General features: G+C 39.6%; 5 non-coding genes across 5 annotated transcripts; all 5 read left to right on the plus strand.

Annotated features, from left to right (window-relative positions):
* Window positions 1–3,444: 3,444 nt before the first annotated feature.
* trnag-ucc (transfer RNA glycine (anticodon UCC)) lies at window positions 3,445–3,516 on the plus strand. The gene has a single exon. It is a non-coding gene; the product is annotated as a tRNA-Gly (tRNA).
* Window positions 3,517–5,875: 2,359 nt separating this feature from the next.
* Window positions 5,876–5,947, plus strand: trnag-ucc (transfer RNA glycine (anticodon UCC)). Its single transcript has one exon. It is a non-coding gene; the product is annotated as a tRNA-Gly (tRNA).
* Window positions 5,948–7,924: 1,977 nt separating this feature from the next.
* Window positions 7,925–7,996, plus strand: trnah-gug (transfer RNA histidin (anticodon GUG)). Its single transcript has one exon. It is a non-coding gene; the product is annotated as a tRNA-His (tRNA).
* Window positions 7,997–8,306: 310 nt separating this feature from the next.
* On the plus strand, window positions 8,307–8,378 carry trnag-ucc (transfer RNA glycine (anticodon UCC)). Its single transcript has one exon. It is a non-coding gene; the product is annotated as a tRNA-Gly (tRNA).
* A 2,347-nt stretch (window positions 8,379–10,725) lies between these two features.
* trnag-ucc (transfer RNA glycine (anticodon UCC)) lies at window positions 10,726–10,797 on the plus strand. Its single transcript has one exon. It is a non-coding gene; the product is annotated as a tRNA-Gly (tRNA).
* Window positions 10,798–12,760: the final 1,963 nt, after the last annotated feature.

Below are 12,760 nucleotides of genomic sequence, written 5' to 3' on the forward strand. Positions count from 1 at the left end.
TCTTAATAATGCATTGTAGAGTTTTAACATTACTTTCCTTGATTTAAATTCAACACTTCTCACAATATATCTGAGCATCTTGTTAGCCTTTTTTATAGCTTCCCCACATTGTCTAGATGAAGACATTTCTGAGTCAACATAAACTCCTAGGTCTTTTTCATAGATCCCTTCTTCAATTCACTATCTCCCATATGATATTTATAATGCATATAATATATATATATATATATATATATATATATATATATATATGAGTAATATGGCACGGGTAGGATAATTGATGGACGTTATATTGCTTCACCTTTCTTGTCATTAGTATCCAGCTTTAACAAGCTCAACAAGGGACAGGTGCCACGAATCGGCACACCGGTATAAAATGCTCTCTGACCAGCAATCTGGGACAGTGTAGTGGAGGAGAAAAGACTTGGAGGACAGCGGGCTTAGAGCGAGGGAGAGAAAGAAAAGATAAAGAAAACAAACAAAAAGGATTACTTGGCAACGACTTTGGAACGGAATTGGACCCCGATTAGTGGACTGAATGAGAACCCGGTAAAAACGACCCTTTTCTGTACCTGAACCACGAGACTGCCAATGATTGATTGTTTTGTTACTTTTACGTATTGAAGAGTTTTTATGTTCTGTTTATTTTCTTTTTGATTAAAAGAAGTATAAATGGTTGCTTTATTGGAAGGCTACAACAACCTGAAAACAATTAAACATACAGACACTGTGCTGTTTGAACTCATATACGATCTCTCCGTGTCTGGTATTTTGCATCTTACCACCTGTCTATTGCAATCAATAAGTTTCCTGCACCATATTACAATATATATATATATATATATATATATATATATATATATATATATATATATATATATAAATGTCTGCTAAGAAATAAATAATAATAATAATAAATGTCGCTATTTGTATATAAAGACCTGCTACACTTCAATACTACTGCCGCTACTCGGACACCACACACGGAATCATTGTAAACACACCGCCATAGCACAGGCTGCCGACCAGCCATACCGCCGCCGTCACGAGAGCCTCCCGTTCCCTTACATACTGCTTCCTATTCCGCTCCCCCTTGTCTTTAAAACCAGCCTTTGAAATAACATTGGAATAAAGCGTAATACATTCCCCAACTAATTTGCCTTACTGGTTAATAGTCTTAAAAGCATAACTTTGAAAGTATCACTGTGAGTTATAATGATCTGTGAGGTGATATTAGTCACTACATTAAGCCCCATCAAACGAATGTGTTCATTTGGAATCATGCATTGATAATGCGTTGTCGGGAAAACTGCAAATATGTATGGAAGCGTGAGTTGAATGATTAATCACATTCTAAGGATTGATATGGTCCTGTTGTTCGTCCTGCCACATAACAATGGCGTTGCAGTTACATGCGCTGCAAAATCAAATATTTAAAATTAAACAACCATCTGATAAAACTTACTGCAGCCGGATTGTTTTAGACACACATGAGCGCATGAAAAACATCAAACATATGTTACCAAAATAGTCATTGCTGTATGATGTACAGCAACTGTGAAATGAATGGTTTTATAATCTGTTATGTGAGACTTCTGTTGAATTTTTAAGCATTTGATTCCCTGTGTACACAAAGATGGCAGTCCTGATTTAACGAGTGGGCAAGCAGAGCTCTCGGTGACTGATTTTTCAGTCTTTTTCAGTCACGTGATTGAGCGCCTTCCCGGCAATGCATCGTAATTAGAAAAGAGTAATGCAAGATATTGAACACGGACACATCCGGGATTTGAACCCGGGAACTCGCGCACCCGAAGCAAGAATCATACCCCTAGATTAAACAGCCAAATGCTGGCGGCGATTTGGTTCCACGAGCTTCCAAAGAAGCGTAGACCTAGATGCTCTGTATTGAGGAATTTGTGTCACCTTGCTGTGTGCCTGTTAGGGGCAGTCTGATTTGCTTTACCTGGCGGCTAGCATTTCTATGGGCATCGAGAGGTGGTCGCTATAAATGAGGAAACTTGTTAAGATAGGATTTAGTTTCGATATGCATACATACACATAAAAAATAAACAAAACAAAACTGTGTTTCGTTGTTTTGCAAAGGGATGCACTGCAATTTGTTATATTTTATTTTATTCTTGCGAGCACGCAGCTGTTTTATATATTCATTTTAAATAGATTGGGGGAAATTGGTACTGTGTACTTTACAAATGTAATCTAGATTGTAACGAGACCATTCAAGTGCTGACGTTGTTGTCTACTTTGTATGTACCACAAAAAGAACAGATTTGCTGAACTGGTTAATTAACCTTACTATAAAAAACTGATAGATCCAAGTATTTTATATAAACTGCAATACTATAATATGTGGTAACTAGTTGAATTAACTTCACTATAAGAAACTGCTAGATTAAGAGTTTGTTTAATTGTATCATCTCTATATGTATCTACTAGACAATTGTTAGATGGTGAAGTGAAAGTGGAATTGTCATATTGTTTACATTGTTGTTAATGTGCTTGAGATTTTGAAAACAATTATTAATTAAAACTTGTAAAGATTATTTTTGGAGTATGATTGCTTGATTTCTCCTGGATAAAAGAGTTTGTGCGGGAACCAACCACTCGAGGTCCTTGTCCTCAATAAACACACGGTGGCGTAGTGAAAATAACATAAATTTCGCTATCTGTATATAAAGACCTGCTACACTTCAATACTACTGCCGCTACTCGGACACCACACACGGAATCATTGTAAACACACCGCCATAGCACAGGCTGCCGACCAGCCATACCGCCGCCGTCACGAGAGCCTCCCGTTCCCTTACATCCTGCTTCCTATTCCGCTCCCCCTTGTCTTTAAAACCAGCCTTTGAAATGAGCCAGGTAAAGGGGAATCATCCTCTGATTGGCGCAGGGAAAGAAACGAAAGATTCTAAAAATGAAAGTAGCCTAATTAAAACAATAAAACAAAACACATAGCAGCGACCTGCGGCAATTGTCCTGCCGTGTGTGTAGCACGGAGTGCCCAGCTGACAAAACAAACACGAGCTTCTCGGTAGTTCGCCGTGATCGTATAGTGGTTAGTACTTTTCGTTGTGGCCGCAACAACCCCGGTTCGAATCCGGGTCACGGCAGGTGCAATCCTCACACGGCAGAGAAGCTTGTTCTTTTTTTTCACACGCCATCTTCATGGCATGCACCTTTTTGAAAGAAAATAGAATACAATAATTGCTTCATCGTGTTAGTACAGGCATGATGCACACCAGCCTGCTGTGTATGAAATAATAATTACAGAAATAATCAATCTATAAACACCATAAAAATCTCCCACAAACACCAGTCGCTGTATTAACGCTTATCGAGTAGAGGCAAGACGGGACCTGTCCCAGCAGCCAACGTTACAGTGGCTTAATTCAATCTTTGAAGGTGATTTTGAGAACGGAGGCGTTGGTGGTATAGTGGTGAGCATAGCTGCCTTCCAAGCAGTTGACCCGGGTTCGATTCCCGGCCAACGCAAGTCTTTTTTGAACTTTTTCATTTAACATTGGAATAAAGCGTAATACATTCCCCAACTAATTTGCCTTACTGGTTAATAGTCTTAAAAGCATAACTTTGAAAGTATCACTGTGAGTTATAATGATCTGTGAGGTGATATTAGTCACTACATTAAGCCCCATCAAACGAATGTGTTCATTTGGAATCATGCATTGATAATGCGTTGTCGGGAAAACTGCAAATATGTATGGAAGCGTGAGTTGAATGATTAATCACATTCTAAGGATTGATATGGTCCTGTTGTTCGTCCTGCCACATAACAATGGCGTTGCAGTTACATGCGCTGCAAAATCAAATATTTAAAATTAAACAACCATCTGATAAAACTTACTGCAGCCGGATTGTTTTAGACACACATGAGCGCATGAAAAACATCAAACATATGTTACCAAAATAGTCATTGCTGTATGATGTACAGCAACTGTGAAATGAATGGTTTTATAATCTGTTATGTGAGACTTCTGTTGAATTTTTAAGCATTTGATTCCCTGTGTACACAAAGATGGCAGTCCTGATTTAACGAGTGGGCAAGCAGAGCTCTCGGTGACTGATTTTTCAGTCTTTTTCAGTCACGTGATTGAGCGCCTTCCCGGCAATGCATCGTAATTAGAAAAGAGTAATGCAAGATATTGAACAGGGACACATCCGTGATTTGAACCCTGGAACTCGCGCACCCGAAGCAAGAATCATACCCCTAGATTAAACAGCCAAATGCTGGCGGCGATTTGGTTCCACGAGCTTCCACGAGCTTCCAAAGAAGCGTAGACCTAGATGCTCTGTATTGAGGAATTTGTGTCACCTTGCTGTGTGCCTGTTAGGGGCAGTCTGATTTGCTTTACCTGGCGGCTAGCATTTCTATGGGCATCGAGAGGTGGTCGCTATAAATGAGGAAACTTGTTAAGATAGGATTTAGTTTCGATATGCATACATACACATAAAAAATAAACAAAACAAAACTGTGTTTCGTTGTTTTGCAAAGGGATGCACTGCAATTTGTTATATTTTATTTTATTCTTGCGAGCACGCAGCTGTTTTATATATTCATTTTAAATAGATTGGGGGAAATTGGTACTGTGTACTTTACAAATGTAATCTAGATTGTAACGAGACCATTCAAGTGCTGACGTTGTTGTCTACTTTGTATGTACCACAAAAAGAACAGATTTGCTGAACTGGTTAATTAACCTTACTATAAAAAACTGATAGATCCAAGTATTTTATATAAACTGCAATACTATAATATGTGGTAACTAGTTGAATTAACTTCACTATAAGAAACTGCTAGATTAAGAGTTTGTTTAATTGTATCATCTCTATATGTATCTACTAGACAATTGTTAGATGGTGAAGTGAAAGTGGAATTGTCATATTGTTTACATTGTTGTTAATGTGCTTGAGATTTTGAAAACAATTATTAATTAAAACTTGTAAAGATTATTTTTGGAGTATGATTGCTTGATTTCTCCTGGATAAAAGAGTTTGTGCGGGAACCAACCACTCGAGGTCCTTGTCCTCAATAAACACACGGTGGCGTAGTGAAAATAACATAAATTTCGCTATCTGTATATAAAGACCTGCTACACTTCAATACTACTGCCGCTACTCGGACACCACACACGGAATCATTGTAAACACACCGCCATAGCACAGGCTGCCGACCAGCCATACCGCCGCCGTCACGAGAGCCTCCCGTTCCCTTACATCCTGCTTCCTATTCCGCTCCCCCTTGTCTTTAAAACCAGCCTTTGAAATGAGCCAGGTAAAGGGGAATCATCCTCTGATTGGCGCAGGGAAAGAAACGAAAGATTCTAAAAATGAAAGTAGCCTAATTAAAACAATAAAACAAAACACATAGCAGCGACCTGCGGCAATTGTCCTGCCGTGTGTGTAGCACGGAGTGCCCAGCTGACAAAACAAACACGAGCTTCTCGGTAGTTCGCCGTGATCGTATAGTGGTTAGTACTTTTCGTTGTGGCCGCAACAACCCCGGTTCGAATCCGGGTCACGGCAGGTGCAATCCTCACACGGCAGAGAAGCTTGTTCTTTTTTTTCACACGCCATCTTCATGGCATGCACCTTTTTGAAAGAAAATAGAATACAATAATTGCTTCATCGTGTTAGTACAGGCATGATGCACACCAGCCTGCTGTGTATGAAATAATAATTACAGAAATAATCAATCTATAAACACCATAAAAATCTCCCACAAACACCAGTCGCTGTATTAACGCTTATCGAGTAGAGGCAAGACGGGACCTGTCCCAGCAGCCAACGTTACAGTGGCTTAATTCAATCTTTGAAGGTGATTTTGAGAACGGAGGCGTTGGTGGTATAGTGGTGAGCATAGCTGCCTTCCAAGCAGTTGACCCGGGTTCGATTCCCGGCCAACGCAAGTCTTTTTTGAACTTTTTCATTTAACATTGGAATAAAGCGTAATACATTCCCCAACTAATTTGCCTTACTGGTTAATAGTCTTAAAAGCATAACTTTGAAAGTATCACTGTGAGTTATAATGATCTGTGAGGTGATATTAGTCACTACATTAAGCCCCATCAAACGAATGTGTTCATTTGGAATCATGCATTGATAATGCGTTGTCGGGAAAACTGCAAATATGTATGGAAGCGTGAGTTGAATGATTAATCACATTCTAAGGATTGATATGGTCCTGTTGTTCGTCCTGCCACATAACAATGGCGTTGCAGTTACATGCGCTGCAAAATCAAATATTTAAAATTAAACAACCATCTGATAAAACTTACTGCAGCCGGATTGTTTTAGACACACATGAGCGCATGAAAAACATCAAACATATGTTACCAAAATAGTCATTGCTGTATGATGTACAGCAACTGTGAAATGAATGGTTTTATAATCTGTTATGTGAGACTTCTGTTGAATTTTTAAGCATTTGATTCCCTGTGTACACAAAGATGGCAGTCCTGATTTAACGAGTGGGCAAGCAGAGCTCTCGGTGACTGATTTTTCAGTCTTTTTCAGTCACGTGATTGAGCGCCTTCCCGGCAATGCATCGTAATTAGAAAAGAGTAATGCAAGATATTGAACAGGGACACATCCGTGATTTGAACCCTGGAACTCGCGCACCCGAAGCAAGAATCATACCCCTAGATTAAACAGCCAAATGCTGGCGGCGATTTGGTTCCACGAGCTTCCACGAGCTTCCAAAGAAGCGTAGACCTAGATGCTCTGTATTGAGGAATTTGTGTCACCTTGCTGTGTGCCTGTTAGGGGCAGTCTGATTTGCTTTACCTGGCGGCTAGCATTTCTATGGGCATCGAGAGGTGGTCGCTATAAATGAGGAAACTTGTTAAGATAGGATTTAGTTTCGATATGCATACATACACATAAAAAATAAACAAAACAAAACTGTGTTTCGTTGTTTTGCAAAGGGATGCACTGCAATTTGTTATATTTTATTTTATTCTTGCGAGCACGCAGCTGTTTTATATATTCATTTTAAATAGATTGGGGGAAATTGGTACTGTGTACTTTACAAATGTAATCTAGATTGTAACGAGACCATTCAAGTGCTGACGTTGTTGTCTACTTTGTATGTACCACAAAAAGAACAGATTTGCTGAACTGGTTAATTAACCTTACTATAAAAAACTGATAGATCCAAGTATTTTATATAAACTGCAATACTATAATATGTGGTAACTAGTTGAATTAACTTCACTATAAGAAACTGCTAGATTAAGAGTTTGTTTAATTGTATCATCTCTATATGTATCTACTAGACAATTGTTAGATGGTGAAGTGAAAGTGGAATTGTCATATTGTTTACATTGTTGTTAATGTGCTTGAGATTTTGAAAACAATTATTAATTAAAACTTGTAAAGATTATTTTTGGAGTATGATTGCTTGATTTCTCCTGGATAAAAGAGTTTGTGCGGGAACCAACCACTCGAGGTCCTTGTCCTCAATAAACACACGGTGGCGTAGTGAAAATAACATAAATTTCGCTATCTGTATATAAAGACCTGCTACACTTCAATACTACTGCCGCTACTCGGACACCACACACGGAATCATTGTAAACACACCGCCATAGCACAGGCTGCCGACCAGCCATACCGCCGCCGTCACGAGAGCCTCCCGTTCCCTTACATCCTGCTTCCTATTCCGCTCCCCCTTGTCTTTAAAACCAGCCTTTGAAATGAGCCAGGTAAAGGGGAATCATCCTCTGATTGGCGCAGGGAAAGAAACGAAAGATTCTAAAAATGAAAGTAGCCTAATTAAAACAATAAAACAAAACACATAGCAGCGACCTGCTGCAATTGTTCTGCCGTGTGTGTAGCACGGAGTGCCCAGCTGACAAAACAAACACGAGCTTCTCGGTAGTTCGCCGTGATCGTATAGTGGTTAGTACTTTGCGTTGTGGCCGCAACAACCCCGGTTCGAATCCGGGTCACGGCAGGTGCAATCCTCACACGGCAGAGAAGCTTGTTCTTTTTTTTCACACGCCATCTTCATGGCATGCACCTTTTTGAAAGAAAATAGAATACAATAATTGCTTCATCGTGTTAGTACAGGCATGATGCACACCAGCCTGCTGTGTATGAAATAATAATTACAGAAATAATCAATCTATAAACACCATAAAAATCTCCCACAAACACCAGTCGCTGTATTAACGCTTATCGAGTAGAGGCAAGACGGGACCTGTCCCAGCAGCCAACGTTACAGTGGCTTAATTCAATCTTTGAAGGTGATTTTGAGAACGGAGGCGTTGGTGGTATAGTGGTGAGCATAGCTGCCTTCCAAGCAGTTGACCCGGGTTCGATTCCCGGCCAACGCAAGTCTTTTTTGAACTTTTTCATTTAACATTGGAATAAAGCGTAATACATTCCCCAACTAATTTGCCTTACTGGTTAATAGTCTTAAAAGCATAACTTTGAAAGTATCACTGTGAGTTATAATGATCTGTGAGGTGATATTAGTCACTACATTAAGCCCCATCAAACGAATGTGTTCATTTGGAATCATGCATTGATAATGCGTTGTCGGGAAAACTGCAAATATGTATGGAAGCGTGAGTTGAATGATTAATCACATTCTAAGGATTGATATGGTCCTGTTGTTCGTCCTGCCACATAACAATGGCGTTGCAGTTACATGCGCTGCAAAATCAAATATTTAAAATTAAACAACCATCTGATAAAACTTACTGCAGCCGGATTGTTTTAGACACACATGGGCGCATGAAAAAAATCAAACATATGTTACCAAAATAGTCATTGCTGTAGATGTACAGCAACTGTGAAATGAATGGTTTTATAATCTGTTATGTGAGACTTCTGTTGAATTTTTAAGCATTTGATTCCCTGTGTACACAAAGATGGCAGTCCTGATTTAACGAGTGGGCAAGCAGAGCTCTCGGTGACTGATTTGTCAGTCTTTTTCAGTCACGTGATTGAGCGCCTTCCCGGCAATGCATCGTAATTAGAAAAGAGTAATGCAAGATATTGAACACGGACACATCCGGGATTTGAACCCGGGAACTCGCGCACCCGAAGCAAGAATCATACCCCTAGATTAAACAGCCAAATGCTAGCAGCGATTTGGTTCCACGAGCTTCCAAAGAAGCGTAGACCTAGATGCTCTGTATTGAGGAATTTGTGTCACCTTGCTGTGTGCCTGTTAGGGGCAGTCTGATTTGCTTTACCTGGCGGCTAGCATTTCTATGGGCATCGAGAGGTGGTCGCTATAAATGAGGAAACTTGTTAAGATAGGATTTAGTTTCGATATGCATACATACACATAAAAAATAAACAAAACAAAACTGTGTTTCGTTGTTTTGCAAAGGGATGCACTGCAATTTGTTATATTTTATTTTATTCTTGCGAGCACGCAGCTGTTTTATATATTCATTTTAAATAGATTGGGGGAAATTGGTACTGTGTACTTTACAAATGTAATCTAGATTGTAACGAGACCATTCAAGTGCTGACGTTGTTGTCTACTTTGTATGTACCACAAGAAGAACAGATTTGCTGAACTGGTTAATTAACCTTACTATAAGAAACTGATAGATCCAAGTATTTTATATAAACTGCAGTACTATAATATGTGGTAACTAGTTGAATTAACTTCACTATAAGAAACTGCTAGATTAAGAGTTTGTTTAATTGTATCATCTCTATATGTATCTACTAGACAATTGTTAGATGGTGAAGTGAAAGTGGAATTGTCATATTGTTTACATTGTTGTTAATGTGCTTGAGATTTTGAAAACAATTATTAATTAAAACTTGTAAAGATTATTTTTGGAGTATGATTGCTTGATTTCTCCTGGATAAAAGAGTTTGTGCGGGAACCAACCACTCGAGGTCCTTGTCCTCAATAAACACACGGTGGCGTAGTGAAAATAACATAAATTTCGCTATCTGTATATAAAGACCTGCTACACTTCAATACTACTGCCGCTACTCGGACACCACACACGGAATCATTGTAAACACACCGCCATAGCACAGGCTGCCGACCAGCCATACCGCCGCCGTCACGAGAGCCTCCCGTTCCCTTACATCCTGCTTCCTATTCCGCTCCCCCTTGTCTTTAAAACCAGCCTTTGAAATGAGCCAGGTAAAGGGGAATCATCCTCTGATTGGCGCAGGGAAAGAAACGAAAGATTCTAAAAATGAAAGTAGCCTAATTAAAACAATAAAACAAAACACATAGCAGCGACCTGCGGCAATTGTCCTGCCGTGTGTGTAGCACGGAGTGCCCAGCTGACAAAACAAACACGAGCTTCTCGGTAGTTCGCCGTGATCGTATAGTGGTTAGTACTTTTCGTTGTGGCCGCAACAACCCCGGTTCGAATCCGGGTCACGGCAGTGCAATCCTCACACGGCAGAGAAGCTTGTTCTTTTTTTTCACACGCCATCTTCATGGCATGCACCTTTTTGAAAGAAAATAGAATACAATAATTGCTTCATCGTGTTAGTACAGGCATGATGCACACCAGCCTGCTGTGTATGAAATAATAATTACAGAAATAATCAATCTATAAACACCATAAAAATCTCCCACAAACACCAGTCGCTGTATTAACGCTTATCGAGTAGAGGCAAGACGGGACCTGTCCCAGCAGCCAACGTTACAGTGGCTTAATTCAATCTTTGAAGGTGATTTTGAGAACGGAGGCGTTGGTGGTATAGTGGTGAGCATAGCTGCCTTCCAAGCAGTTGACCCGGGTTCGATTCCCGGCCAACGCAAGTCTTTTTTGAACTTTTTCATTTAACATTGGAATAAAGCGTAATACATTCCCCAACTAATTTGCCTTACTGGTTAATAGTCTTAAAAGCATAACTTTGAAAGTATCACTGTGAGTTATAATGATCTGTGAGGTGATATTAGTCACTACATTAAGCCCCATCAAACGAATGTGTTCATTTGGAATCATGCATTGATAATGCGTTGTCGGGAAAACTGCAAATATGTATGGAAGCGTGAGTTGAATGATTAATCACATTCTAAGGATTGATATGGTCCTGTTGTTCGTCCTGCCACATAACAATGGCGTTGCAGTTACATGCGCTGCAAAATCAAATATTTAAAATTAAACAACCATCTGATAAAACTTACTGCAGCCGGATTGTTTTAGACACACATGAGCGCATGAAAAACATCAAACATATGTTACCAAAATAGTCATTGCTGTATGATGTACAGCAACTGTGAAATGAATGGTTTTATAATCTGTTATGTGAGACTTCTGTTGAATTTTTAAGCATTTGATTCCCTGTGTACACAAAGATGGCAGTCCTGATTTAACGAGTGGGCAAGCAGAGCTCTCGGTGACTGATTTTTCAGTCTTTTTCAGTCACGTGATTGAGCGCCTTCCCGGCAATGCATCGTAATTAGAAAAGAGTAATGCAAGATATTGAACAGGGACACATCCGTGATTTGAACCCTGGAACTCGCGCACCCGAAGCAAGAATCATACCCCTAGATTAAACAGCCAAATGCTGGCGGCGATTTGGTTCCACGAGCTTCCACGAGCTTCCAAAGAAGCGTAGACCTAGATGCTCTGTATTGAGGAATTTGTGTCACCTTGCTGTGTGCCTGTTAGGGGCAGTCTGATTTGCTTTACCTGGCGGCTAGCATTTCTATGGGCATCGAGAGGTGGTCGCTATAAATGAGGAAACTTGTTAAGATAGGATTTAGTTTCGATATGCATACATACACATAAAAAATAAACAAAACAAAACTGTGTTTCGTTGTTTTGCAAAGGGATGCACTGCAATTTGTTATATTTTATTTTATTCTTGCGAGCACGCAGCTGTTTTATATATTCATTTTAAATAGATTGGGGGAAATTGGTACTGTGTACTTTACAAATGTAATCTAGATTGTAACGAGACCATTCAAGTGCTGACGTTGTTGTCTACTTTGTATGTACCACAAAAAGAACAGATTTGCTGAACTGGTTAATTAACCTTACTATAAAAAACTGATAGATCCAAGTATTTTATATAAACTGCAATACTATAATATGTGGTAACTAGTTGAATTAACTTCACTATAAGAAACTGCTAGATTAAGAGTTTGTTTAATTGTATCATCTCTATATGTATCTACTAGACAATTGTTAGATGGTGAAGTGAAAGTGGAATTGTCATATTGTTTACATTGTTGTTAATGTGCTTGAGATTTTGAAAACAATTATTAATTAAAACTTGTAAAGATTATTTTTGGAGTATGATTGCTTGATTTCTCCTGGATAAAAGAGTTTGTGCGGGAACCAACCACTCGAGGTCCTTGTCCTCAATAAACACACGGTGGCGTAGTGAAAATAACATAAATTTCGCTATCTGTATATAAAGACCTGCTACACTTCAATACTACTGCCGCTACTCGGACACCACACACGGAATCATTGTAAACACACCGCCATAGCACAGGCTGCCGACCAGCCATACCGCCGCCGTCACGAGAGCCTCCCGTTCCCTTACATCCTGCTTCCTATTCCGCTCCCCCTTGTCTTTAAAACCAGCCTTTGAAATGAGCCAGGTAAAGGGGAATCATCCTCTGATTGGCGCAGGGAAAGAAACGAAAGATTCTAAAAATGAAAGTAGCCTAATTAAAACAATAAAACAAAACACATAGCAGCGACCTGCGGCAATTGTCCTGCCGTGTGTGTAGCACGGAGTGCCCAGCTGACAAAACAAACACGAG

The sequence above is a fragment of the Acipenser ruthenus genome, chromosome 50 (assembly GCF_902713425.1).
Source record: "Acipenser ruthenus chromosome 50, fAciRut3.2 maternal haplotype, whole genome shotgun sequence".
NCBI lineage: Eukaryota > Metazoa > Chordata > Actinopteri > Acipenseriformes > Acipenseridae > Acipenser > Acipenser ruthenus.